This window comes from Dromaius novaehollandiae, chromosome 15, assembly GCF_036370855.1.
Source record: "Dromaius novaehollandiae isolate bDroNov1 chromosome 15, bDroNov1.hap1, whole genome shotgun sequence".
Classification (NCBI taxonomy): Eukaryota; Metazoa; Chordata; class Aves; order Casuariiformes; family Dromaiidae; genus Dromaius; species Dromaius novaehollandiae.
Window position 1 is genome coordinate 12,488,000 of NC_088112.1, and position 12,091 is coordinate 12,500,090.

At 42.2% G+C, this 12,091-nt stretch overlaps 1 protein-coding gene across 1 annotated transcript in view; it reads left to right on the forward strand.

Annotated features, from left to right (window-relative positions):
- Positions 1–6,627: 6,627 nt before the first annotated feature.
- Positions 6,628–12,091, forward strand: part of SGCD (sarcoglycan delta) — a 371,727-nt gene continuing 366,263 nt past the window's right edge. The window contains exon 1 of the mRNA XM_064520921.1: positions 6,628–6,808. The gene's annotated coding sequence lies outside the window, so the exon portion shown is untranslated. The remainder of the gene's footprint in view (positions 6,809–12,091) is intronic.

The window sequence follows — 12,091 nt, forward strand, 5'->3', positions numbered from 1 at the left end:
TGCTCAGGGACATGTACCTTGACCTGTTCCCTATTCAGTGTCTTTGATCCTGTTATTTGTACTGCTTGACCTTGAAACACACTTTATTTTTTATTTTTAAGTAGATTAGGAAGAAAGCTTCTTGGAGGGCTTAAAGACTGTATGTTAAAGATGATTTCTGCAACCTGATATGGATTACCATAGTTACTCTGTGTGAACATGGCAGCTTTCCAACTCCTGTGCCAGGAATGATCTAAAAGCTTTTCTTTTATTGTGTCTTGAGGTGAGAGTCTGGCTTTAAAAAGCTTTCAGAGTTCTAATTCTTTTCTCCAGTTTGTTGGCACTGGGAGTCCAGCACTGCTTCAACTGATGTCTGATATCACTGATAACCTATAAATGATGCATTTGGGATCTCTGATTGTGCATGTCCAATCATTTAGTTAATTGAGAACATAGAGAGCTGTGGCTCATCACATCCTGATTATCTCTCTGATCTCTTATTCTTCAGGCCTCTTTCCAGGCCTGATATTGTTCAGGGCTCGTGATGCTCTCCCTTCTTCGTGGAACGTTTGCATTTGCTGGGCCAGCTCTGTAGTTAGCAAGAGCAGCAGAATGTAAAGGGCAGTCTCTTGGGTCTTGTTATCTTCTTATGCGCAGTAATAGCACAGTCTGCATGCCATTCATGATTTTTATTTAATAGAGATTCCTGGTGTGTATTTTAGGATTCATTTAAAAATACATCAGTGACGAGTAGGGTAGGAAGAAGAAACTGAGCCAAAAACTCTCTCTGAAAACAGACCAATAACTATCTTCTCCTGCCTGCAGCTGATATTTAGGAGTATTCTTAAATCTCTTAGAGTGGTTTTTAAAAATCAATTCTAAAAAAAGAAGGAGTCTCAGGCAGAGAATATTGGCCACCACGAGCCAACATATGGCAACATGAGTTGGGTGTAAAAATCAAGTCCTGAGCTAACATTGAATTAATGTTGACTAGTGATCAGAGTGAAACTTTAAGTGGAAGACTGTGTGGAATACCTCCGCACCACTTATGGCACTATTTCTGCGATGAAAAATCCAGGTAACTTTAAACCACACCGGTTTCTGCCCTGGGATTTTAACTGGGGTTTTGCAATAGAGCTTCTAACTATGTACCAGGCCATTACCCAGACCACATCTGGGGCAGAGAGCATTTCTTCTGTTTTATGTCTTTCTTTGATGGGTCCAAGTTCTGCCACGAAGTCTGCAGCAGAGGTAGGGATAGAAGCTGTTTCTCCCTGTCTCATATCAATTCTTTATCCATAAGGCTATTCTTTACCCTGCTGTACTGTCTGGAAATGATAAATTATTGCTCTAGATAACAAATACTTTCTTCTTCTCCCCCACTGCTTACTCCTTGTTCTTAGTACTGTCCTTCCTAACTTCAATAGTTGGGTTAAAGGATGTGCAAAACCCCAGGTCGTAGTGAAATGTCAGCACACAAAACCAGTCCAAAATGTCTGTATTGCTGATACGAACATTCATCCATCTCACTCCTGAAATCAATAAGTGCGCTCAGCTCCCTGGACGAGTGGTCCCCAGCAGATCCTTCACTGTGATTTTTCTGCTCTGGTCTCTGGCAGCAGGGCAGTGCTTCAGCTGAGTGCCTTTGTGAACTAACTGCCCTGCTGTCGAGGCTTTCCACTGCAGAGGACTCCAGAGCTGGCTCAGCCATTTACCATCAGGTCCACCAAGCCCAGCACAGAAGACATTTAAAATGCCATGAATATTTAAAACAAACAAAAATGAAGCCCTCAAGCATTCTACTTTCCCAAATCACAAGAGCCATGACCAAACACAGACACAGGTAGTTTACCTAATTAGAAATAAGCCTTCTTTTCTATTGCCCTTCTTTTCTTTTTTTCCTCCTGAACCTTATTTAATGCCTCTGGCAAGACTCATCAGCAAGAAGATGGGTTTTTTTTACGAGATTTGACAAAGATCTTTCAGGAGTCAATATTTTGCCAAAAGCTAAATGATAAGTCTAGTGGGTTGCACATCATTTACTCCTTTCCTTTCCTCTTTTTTCCCCCCTCTTTTCACTGGGATTTTGAGCTACTGACAGCAGAGCAAATGAGGTGTGCTTGTGAAGTATGATGGCTTCAGTTTTGTACCGTGCTTTGCTCACTGCCTTAGCTTCGTCTTGCATGATTTCTGAATAACAACAGGAGCAGTGAGAAACCATTGTGTCTTTGTGTGCAAAATATACAGCTCTCTCTTGTTCAACTGCTGAATTCCTTGAGGTTTCGTTATTATTTGATGAGGTTAGCAGCAGTGGTTCTGATGGGACAAAATGAACTTGTTTAAAACAGTAGGGTGGGGAATAGGCAAAGGGAATAGAGTTCCCAGATACCTTTAGGCCCCTTTAAATAACCCAGTCTGAACAAAAACAGATGGATTCTGGTAAAAAGAAATTCTCCTCTCTGTGGATGGACCTTACATAGAATCCAGGCATAAATATCCTCTTGGCAGCCTAATCCCTTCCTAAACATACCCATCCTTCAGCCCATTAAAATATGATAATGACTTCATACTTATGTAGTTAAAGAGCAGATATATATGAGGCCCTAAATCAAAAGATCATATGCAGCAACGACTGTGTATCCTGCTGGGTGTATGCAGGAATGCCATAAGCAGTTGTATTTTTTCCCCAGCATTAGGATCCTGATAAAGTTGTTTTTGAGCTATTGCAAAGAAAATTATAATGAAGGTTTTTTGTTTGTCAGTTTACCTTGGAAATGTTAGTGGGGCATTATAAATAGGGTAGATGTGAAGGGGTACTGGGAAGAGCAGTACCCCTGCCACTGGGCGTATGGTCCCATCAAAGCCCAGTTTACCTATGACAGCTTCCGAAGGGGAGCAAATCTAATCCAGTCTCCCTGAAAATGAAAAACTGCCTCATTAATGAGCTCATGTTCACCTGGTCATGTTAAAAGTTTCTATACTAATTCTAGAGAGAAGGTTGCTGTGGAAAAATACTTCCTGAGATCCAAGCAAGCTAGTTAGTTTGTAATTATTTGGAAGTAAAATAATTCAAAAGATGACGCAAAAGTGAATTTGTAAATAGTCTAAACAACATGGTTTTATGACAAACTTTATAAAAAAATTACTCTTTGATTATATTATGTTTGGTTGACAAAAGCAATTGTGTAAATTTAGTGCATTTAGACTTTTGTAAGGTGTTTGACTTGGTACTGAATAACGTGCTGATTAGACATTAGCACTATTCAGTAACATTAAAGTATACATTAAGTGGATTAAGAAGTGACTGACAGAGCTCAACAAGTAACTGCCAATGGAGAATCAGCAATGAATGGATGTGTGGTTTCTGGGGCACATTGAGGTTAAGTAATACTATCAAAGCTCTCCAATGTTTGTACTAATGATCTGTAACAAAAATACAAGACAAAAAAATCTGTAAAAGATCAAGAGGATGGTATGCAGTGAAGAGGAAAGGATGGTGACACTGAAGAATAAAAAGGACGAAGACTCCATCAAACTGCATTTTGGTCTGTCCCAGTGCCCAGTTCTGCGTGTGGGAGCACAGAGTGCGGGTTGTGCTTTCGGGGTGAAGGGGAGAAGTGCTGTGAAAAACCTCTCGATGTTGTAGTAAGTGACTCGACCTGAATGCCTGCTGTGATGATCTGGCAAAAGGAGTTAATATGGTCTTTGAATATATAAACAAAGGAGTAGTGAATAACAGGAAAAGAGGTAATTTTACTTCTTTGTGCAGCATTGCTGAAAGCAGTTCTAAAATAGCAAACTATTGTTCTCATTTACAACTTTGAAAGGAAATGGGAAATTTGGAGGATGTGTAGGAAAGAATTACTGAAATTATTTGAGGGTCAAAGGAAGTGTCTGACAATAGAAAGCCTAAATGGCTCAGTGTATTTGACTGACCAAAAAGAAGTCCAAGGTGATTTATTTGTGCATGGGTCCCTTTCTAGGAAGAAAATACTATGTCCTAAAGGACTATCTAATTTAGTAGAGAAAAGTAAAAGAAGAGCCTGTGTTTGAAAACTGAACCTGATACATTTCAATGATATGTGGTTTTGGTTTTCTGTTTGTTTGTTTTTGAGAAGGTGATTTTAGTCATTGGAGCAGATTATCAAAAGAAGAAAAGCATTCTCCACCTTTTGATGCCTTTTGATGGCATGAGAGTAAGACTCACTGCTTTTCTGCCATATAGACTATCTCAGGCCTTATAGCTGTGTTTGATGAGAGATAATTGGCTGAAATGTAATGGTTTGCTATAAGGTTAAAAGAAGATCTAATGAGTCTTCCTGGCCTTAAACTTGACGAATCTATAATTGTATAAGAACACCTTGTTACTAGGAATGAACTTACCTGGTTTTGAAAGGGAAAAACCCCTACCAGTGTTACTAGCTCTCCTGTGTGTGACAGTTGTTGCTCATACATTTTTAATGTTTTAATCTGGAAAACTCAGTGACATTTTGTTTTGAAACACATGGTGCTGCTCAGCGATGGCGTACATTTGTTCCCGTAGCTGCACCATCTGGGGCATGCACAGTGTGGAGAAACAGGACCTGCCTGAGAGCGCTTTTCTCAATCCAGCTGCAGATAGTTGGCAGAGATTTTTAAGGTGTCTGAATTGTTCCACTGCCATGAACGTGGTTTGTACTGAAATAAGCCAAGGCCGAAATGATCCTAGCTTATGCACAAACTGCTTCCATGGGCTGGGCTTTGCAAGTTATTGCGGAGTCCCCTGTAAGGCAGGGAACAGGACAACGCACAACCCCTGCGAAGGGTCCCCTTGGCACCTGCCTCTCTTTCTGGCTGGAAGCAGATGGTGTGCTGTTCCCTGTGTCAGCTCGTCTGCTCCAGCCCAGCCAGGCACTCAGCTCACTGCTCAGAAATAGCAGCAGCGACAGACAAAGGTATGATAGAAGGAAGAGATTTATGAAGAAAAACCGATTCCAGCATCAAACTTCTAAGATTTAGAGGTAAAAGAAACAGCTACAGTTACGAAAAATGTCAAAAAGTGTTTCCCATCAGGGAGCAGGCAGTGAATTCACCATGGCTGGGCCAAGCTGTGTCTGTTGTCCAGCCATGTTTAACTAAGGCTCTATTTTTGACACTAAAGCAGTCACCTGGTGCTGAGTCTGCGTAGGAATGAATGCCTCCTCACTGTCCAGTTGTTAACTGCCCTGAATATAACTGTTTGTCCAAATTTCCCATTTGGATACAAATTCTGCAGTGTTCTTGCTCCCAAAGCCTGCCCAGTGCATTGCCAGGCGAGATTGCCACCTTCTTGTGCGTAGAGCTCCCTGCAGGCACAGACCAAGCGCAGTTCTGGCTTAGATTGTCTCGGTTACGGCCTCAATGTAGGGTATTTTTTCTAGATTTTTGCTCATATTGTTACTGTAATGACTTGCCCATTTCTAGCAACCACACCTAAAATGCATCCAAAGGTCACATAGCTGGCAGTGACCTTATAAACCTCAGTTACTACAATTATGGGCAGCAGTCAGAACATGCTCCAAGGCTATTGAGTCTAAGTGGGAAGGAGGGAGTGTTGCAGGGGAGCCTTTAAATTCCAAAGTGAAACTATAATTAGCTGTAATCGTACCCAGAGTAACTTCACTGCTATAATTCTCAGCAGGAAAACAATTATATTGCAGCAGTATAACCCGATAGACATGCTGTAAATACAAAACATCCTTTGTAAATGTATGCTCCATATTCTAAATACATTCAGAATTAAGGCAAACAATTCTTTTCTAATTGGGATTCAAGGCAGACACGTCAAGGTTTTTTTTTCCTTCTGCTTCTACTTTTTCGTTTAGCAGACATATAAAGCCACTGTGTTAGAGAATATGTTAATGGGACACTTAGGATACCATTGGAAGAATAGCAGGGGAGAACTGACCCTTGTACTCAGTTCATCACTCTCCCCTTTTGCAGCTGGTTATTTCTGTCATTTTGAGATCAAGGCAGGTGCAAAGCGAGGTTTCTGGGTGGGTTGCTGGCAGCAGAGATGAATGCAGGACTTCCAAAGCAAAAAGCCAGAGCTTCTACAGCTCATGCTTAAAAGATGCAGCTCTGTTAAGCTCAAAGGTTACAGCCAATTCAATACCCTCAGTGCGATATAAGCACTAGAGGGGAACAGAGCACCATGGAGTGTGTGGGTAACGCTGACATGCTCATTATTAAAACTGCAAAAGCTTCAGGGTCTGTCTGCCTGAAGTCCTGCTTCTTATGCTGGAACCAGCAGAAGCTGGAGAAGAACTCACATAGAGAGGAAGGGACTGTTGATGAGAGAAGCCACTGGAAAAAACCCTTGGCTTTTCACTTTATGCCTTTACTTGGTATAGAGAAGACCCAGGATCTGATGATGTTTGGGGCATGTTGCAATGCTTTCCTTTTTCCCCATGCATTTAAGACTTGACAGATTGTTATTCTAAGGGGTAAGATGTTGATTTGCCAAGGGCTATTTTAAACTACTGGGTTTGAGTTATGTTTCTAAGCTGTGTTCAGAGAGCCTAGAAGATATATAAGGGCAACTTCCTAGGAGCGTCATAAATATTTTAGTGGGGTTATGCAGCACAAGGCCCTGAGCTGCTGAAAGAAGGGAAGTTTGGCCGTTTGTTATTGCTTAGTCCAGTCCTTCTTGGAGAAGGGAAACAAGACAGGATGATGGCTGGGAGCATTTCTTAGTATCTACTATTTCTCTTTCAGTTCAACAGGAGAAGCAGATAGAATAGTGAAAAAAAGCACAGCAAGGCTCTGAAGAAATGTGTTTGAAAATCTACAGAGTTCTTCAGGAATAGAGGTATTTTCTATATATATTTTTAATCATTCTCCTGGAATACATTCAATATGATGATTTTAAAAACCTATCGAATGTTTTTCTTTATCTGTTGAATACTTCAGGTGTTTTTCCTTGGGGGCAACATACAGACATGGGAACTTCCATGGTTCAGTCCGTCAGTCTAAAGGGTATGGATTCATGTACTGTAATGCCTAATACTTGTTCTGCCCAGGGGAATTTAGGTTTTTGTGAGCTGTTCTAATGTCTACCGTAAGCCTTCATCCTATTCGTACTGGGGTTACTGGGCATTTACCACTGTCTTTAATAAGAGTGAATATGTTGTAGAATTTCAGGACAGTAGGGTAAGCTAAGGCTAAAAGTGGTGAGAACTAATATCCATCAGGAGTGAAAATACACATTATTGCCCAAGGCAAAAAAATCAGGACATAGCCTTTGTTCAAAAACAGGAATAATCAAAATCTCACATTAAAAAAAAAAAAAAAAAAAAAAAAAAGAGAGAGACAAAGGGAAAAAGAGAGATCTTCCAGAGATTACAAAGCCAAACCTAGCAGCGCTTTACTGCAGCTCTCAAAAGTTTGGAAGGGCAACCTATAACTGCGAAATGCATAGCTTGTGCGGGAGAGCTAAATCAGACTCCCAGCACAGAGCAGAGGGTTGTTCTATATATGTCTGTCACTGCACGTAATGGCTATGAAGCAAACAAAGGGGAATACAACGTCTGTTTTTAACAGCCACTGTACAACCACTAAGCTACTTCTGCCTCGTACCTGGAAGCTCATATGGGAAATACGTGGTAGGTTTCTCTTCTCCATGCTGGCAGATTATAAAACTGTGTTTCCCCCAGACATGCCTATTTTCTGTGCCCGTACTTTTTTACTGTGTGTGTGAAGGGAGAAGCTGAGTTCAGGATGGAGTTTTAGATTTAAAATGATTGAATTTCCTTTCATGTTTTCAGGGAAAACGCTAGTTTGCATGTACCAGGGCAGGAACTTGCAAGAACACAATCACTGTTAAGATACATGTACGCGTGTAAGAGTGCAGGTATACATGTCACAAATATGAACAAGCATAATTCTGCCATCCCTCTCTTATAGCCTCTTAGAGCTTCCCGTCTGAAGACAATATGAATTTTACTGCGTGTTTGTAATCAAACTTTTGTCTTTTTTGCCCTCAACTGATTTCCTTAGAATACAGGAAGATGCAAACAATACACTGATCGTGGAGGAAAATATGCCATTGTCTTTCCGTTTTGCCTCTATATATACCCTGAGCTTCACACAAAACATGACTCACTAGCAGCAGGTGTCCTGCTGTTATGTTAGGCAGATCAGTAATGATAGGGAGGGGGCTGGTCTCCGTATATGGCATTCCCGAGGGAAGCTAAAAATAGTTTGTAGACTTCCAGCAAAGTAAAAGTATTTGCGGGCTTTGAACGAAGTCTGCTTGTGAAGGTAGAATCAGAGCTGATCTTTCTAATCTGCCATTCCTTTTTTTCTCTTTCTCTATGTGAAGCTTGCCTTGGCAGTTGATGGGCAAATGTTAACTGGCATGAGGCTGGGAGTTTGGAATTACAAACAGTTACTTTCTCTGTTCGTGGAAGCAGGGTGAGGAATGATCAGTTAAAGGAACCCAGTATAACTGAGAGCATTCACAGCTGAGACAGAGACAGCAGAGGAATATGGCTCAGTTAGAAATAGTTGTTTTTTCCTCTCTTTTTTTCCCCCTCACTCGTTAGAGAATCTGAAAGGTATCTGAGCAGTCACAGCATGTGATTCTGCTCTGTGTGGCAGGCAAGCTATTGCTTGTAGTTACACTCACCATGATGAAAGTCCAGTAAACAAAGTTTCTGCAAACTTACCATAACAGCAGGATGTGAAAAAGAGTCTAACGTGAGTCGTGTGCAGGTCAGGGGATGCTCTGTGGGCTCCACGGAAGCGTGGCTAAGGAGAGTGTTCAGCCTTGCTGGTAAACGCCTGTATGTCTATATGCTCAGCCATAATGATAGGCAGATTCGTGCTGAAAAGAAAAACACTGTTTCAGAAGGAAGATATGTTTGTGTGTATGTATGTATTTGCATGCAGCCACATGTACCTATACGCAGGGGGATCACGCGCTGTAGCGCTGCAGCAGAGCCACACATCCGCCGCGTTGAGCAGTTACCGTGCATGCGGGTTCGTACACAGCACAAATGGAGACGTAAGGGCTGAGACTCATTTCTGAAAAATGAGATACAAGGGCTGCTTGTTACACCAGAATAACCTCACAGGCCTTGATGGATTTCCTCTGATTTTTCGAGTGGCATCACTGATTTGATAACAAGCGACTTCTGCATTGTGGAAAGCAGATAAAAATCCAGCAGACCTGCACGGGAAATCTCGGAGGAGAGCGGCAGGTGTCACCCACCTGTGTGAGCACACGCGCACCCTCCCAGGGAGCTGCCGTCTTGTCTTTGATAGCTCCCCCGACTCCAGGCCCCGGCGGATAATGACTTTCTGCGAGCGCGTCACTTCTCTGCTCTTCCTTAACGATGGTTTTGGCAAATGAGATCTACAGGGGCGAGAGCGCCTGGGGGCCACGCTGCTGTGGTGTGGAGGCGGAGATGGTGCCACTTTGATCATTGTTCAGCTCCTGCTGCCTGAAATGCTGGAGTAGGTGTTGAGAGCTGCTCAGCTGCGTGCCTTAGCTACCTAGTTTTGTGCTTGAATTAGTACTGATTCCCCGTTGGGCCAGTAAGTCCCTCATCCCGTAAGGGGGAAGCGGGGAGAACAGCAAACTACAGGAGGAATCTAATTTTAGATGCGTGATGTTGGGCCAGCTTCTGCTAACATCAGCGTCAATGGCAAAACTGACATTAATTTGAGTGGGAAAAGGACTGAACCCAAATTAATATATGCTGGCCTGTGTAATTATCTTTATTGGCTGATAGGGAAGGAAGACCTTATTCACTCAATACCTTTCTATGGCTGCCTGGCTCTGGTCCAGTGGATATAGCAGCCTGTGAGCAGACGGGCTGGGAGAGGGGGACAGGAATGCTGGATCCATCCGAGAGGGACAGTAATTCACTGTCACCTCAGAATGATTCAGTCCTGCTTATTTCAATCTGAGAGGTCGTGCAGTGACACCCACAAATATGGTGAGTAAGATTTAGCTCAGAGAGGTTGTAGAAACTTTTCTTATTGAGTCTGAACTTCAAAATCCCACTCAGTGAACGGCACAGAGGAAAGCATGTAGGTTTTACTTACTCTTAAATATTGTGTTTTTAGACATGTGAAAAGAATGAGAATCGAAGAAAATGACTAGATGCTTAGAAGCAGAACAAGACAGGACAGCTTTGCTAGGTGCTAGGCATGAACATAAAACAAAGAGAAATCGTCTTTGGCAGCACAGAGAATCTGCTGTAGCTGGCAGTCTGTAACTTGCTGTGCAATAATTGTTTTCTTCTTCAATAAACCAATGTATTGATTAGGATAAACAGAAAGGATCAGTCCAGATGGAGATCTGCAGGGCATTCTGGCCACCCTGCTTAGTTCAAATGGTCACAGTTGATATTCATGTGTTTTCCTCTGCTGAGCAAACTGAGTATGACAGAAGATAATGTAATTTAGTGTTTTTTTTCTCTTTCTGAAAATAAATTGCTACGTGTGATTTCATATGCTCACACTTGCATTTATATTCGGGAGTCCCAGAGTTGAATTTCTGTGGTGCCTGACCTTCTCCTGTTTAGCAAAGCCTTAATTTTGCAACTTTTAAATAAAATCACTTGACAAAATAACATTATGGTATATTGAAACAGAGCTTACACAATAAGCAGACATTTTAATAGAAGCATGCTGAATAATCAATTCTTCCTGAAAGCACAAATCAATATTATCTCCGTGATATCTAAATAACCAGTTCAAGTAAGCAATGTAGGCCCAAGATGACATTAAAATAGTTGGAAGGAGTTGTTCTTGACCCTTGGGTGGGATCTCCAGCGCTCTTGAATGTCGCTGTTCCCTATGAGTGGGTGCCTAATTTATTTGCAATCGAGAGAATTCTCTGACTTTTTTTTTTACTGATCTTAACATTAATTCATGACAAGGACACCGAGATCTGAACCATGCCAGGTAAGCTCATAGGAAGGAGGCTGCCGCATTGGATGCTGTCGCTAATCTTACCAAGCCGGGTATAGTGATTCTTTGGGCTAGTCTTATTTAGCCGGCCATCTGCTTTACATTCCCCGGTGGTGCTTTGGTTTGGATCTCCAGTTTGTTTGTCGTTTCAGTCTCCCACTTTATTATTTCCAGAGCCAAGTGAAATGCTGCCAATGCCAATGGAATGAGATTGCGCTGGGAGCTTTGTGACAAGGTATACTTTTTTATCTTGAAGCCTCAGCTCCTGGAATTAGTTGATTATGTTAGTATCCCAGCATTCATTTAAAAAAAAAAACTCTGCTCCTCATGAACTGAGGAAAAAGCTTGAAAAAAAGGATCCCTGCAGGCTTAGTAATCACAAGCCAAATAAAAAGAGGCTATTTTTTCAATATCAGAATGTTTTACAGACAATCATCCTATTTCTGAGACTCTCACTCCCAGTTTTTGAGTGCTGGATGCTGGCAAACCTGAGTAGCAGCTGTTCATTTCTAAAGGTAGTGAAAATAAGCGGAGTCATCTCCTACCAGAGAAAGTTACTTTATCTGTGCTTGCGCCGCCTTCCCTCTGCCCCTGCAGCGCACTTCTGCCCGCGGCCAGTGCAAAAGCGGGGACCCAGCGCAGCAGCTTGGGGAACAACTGAAATCCCACCAAGTCTCACAGCGAAATGCGAGTATGACAGTCCACGCTAACCAGAACAGCAATTCCCTTGAGGCGAGGAGCACCAGCTGCTGCTGTCACTGACCCCGTAACTTTAAACAGCCCTAGCTACGGCCACACGGCGTTTCTGCGTGTGTGGCATATCTGAAATGCGATTAGGCTTTGCCCAGTTCTGGGGTGGAGAGTCACTCAGTTTCCCCAGCTTGGGGATATATTTGGGGATGCAATTACTAGCTTTGGGAAATGTCCATCGTTTATATTTTAGTTTGCCTAGTGCATTCCTTTCCTACTGTTATTTCTCAATGGAAAAAGAGATGACATTCAAGACTGATTTTAACAAAACATGTTTGGTGGGTCTGGATTTTTCATCACTCTGGGTTGAGGCCTTAGGGAAACATTTTTGCTCTTAATCTATGCAGAGATTGCTTTTTCCAGCAGTGAAATGGAATTAGCATTCCCTGCCATTGCTGGCCAACTGGATCCAGTGCACAGC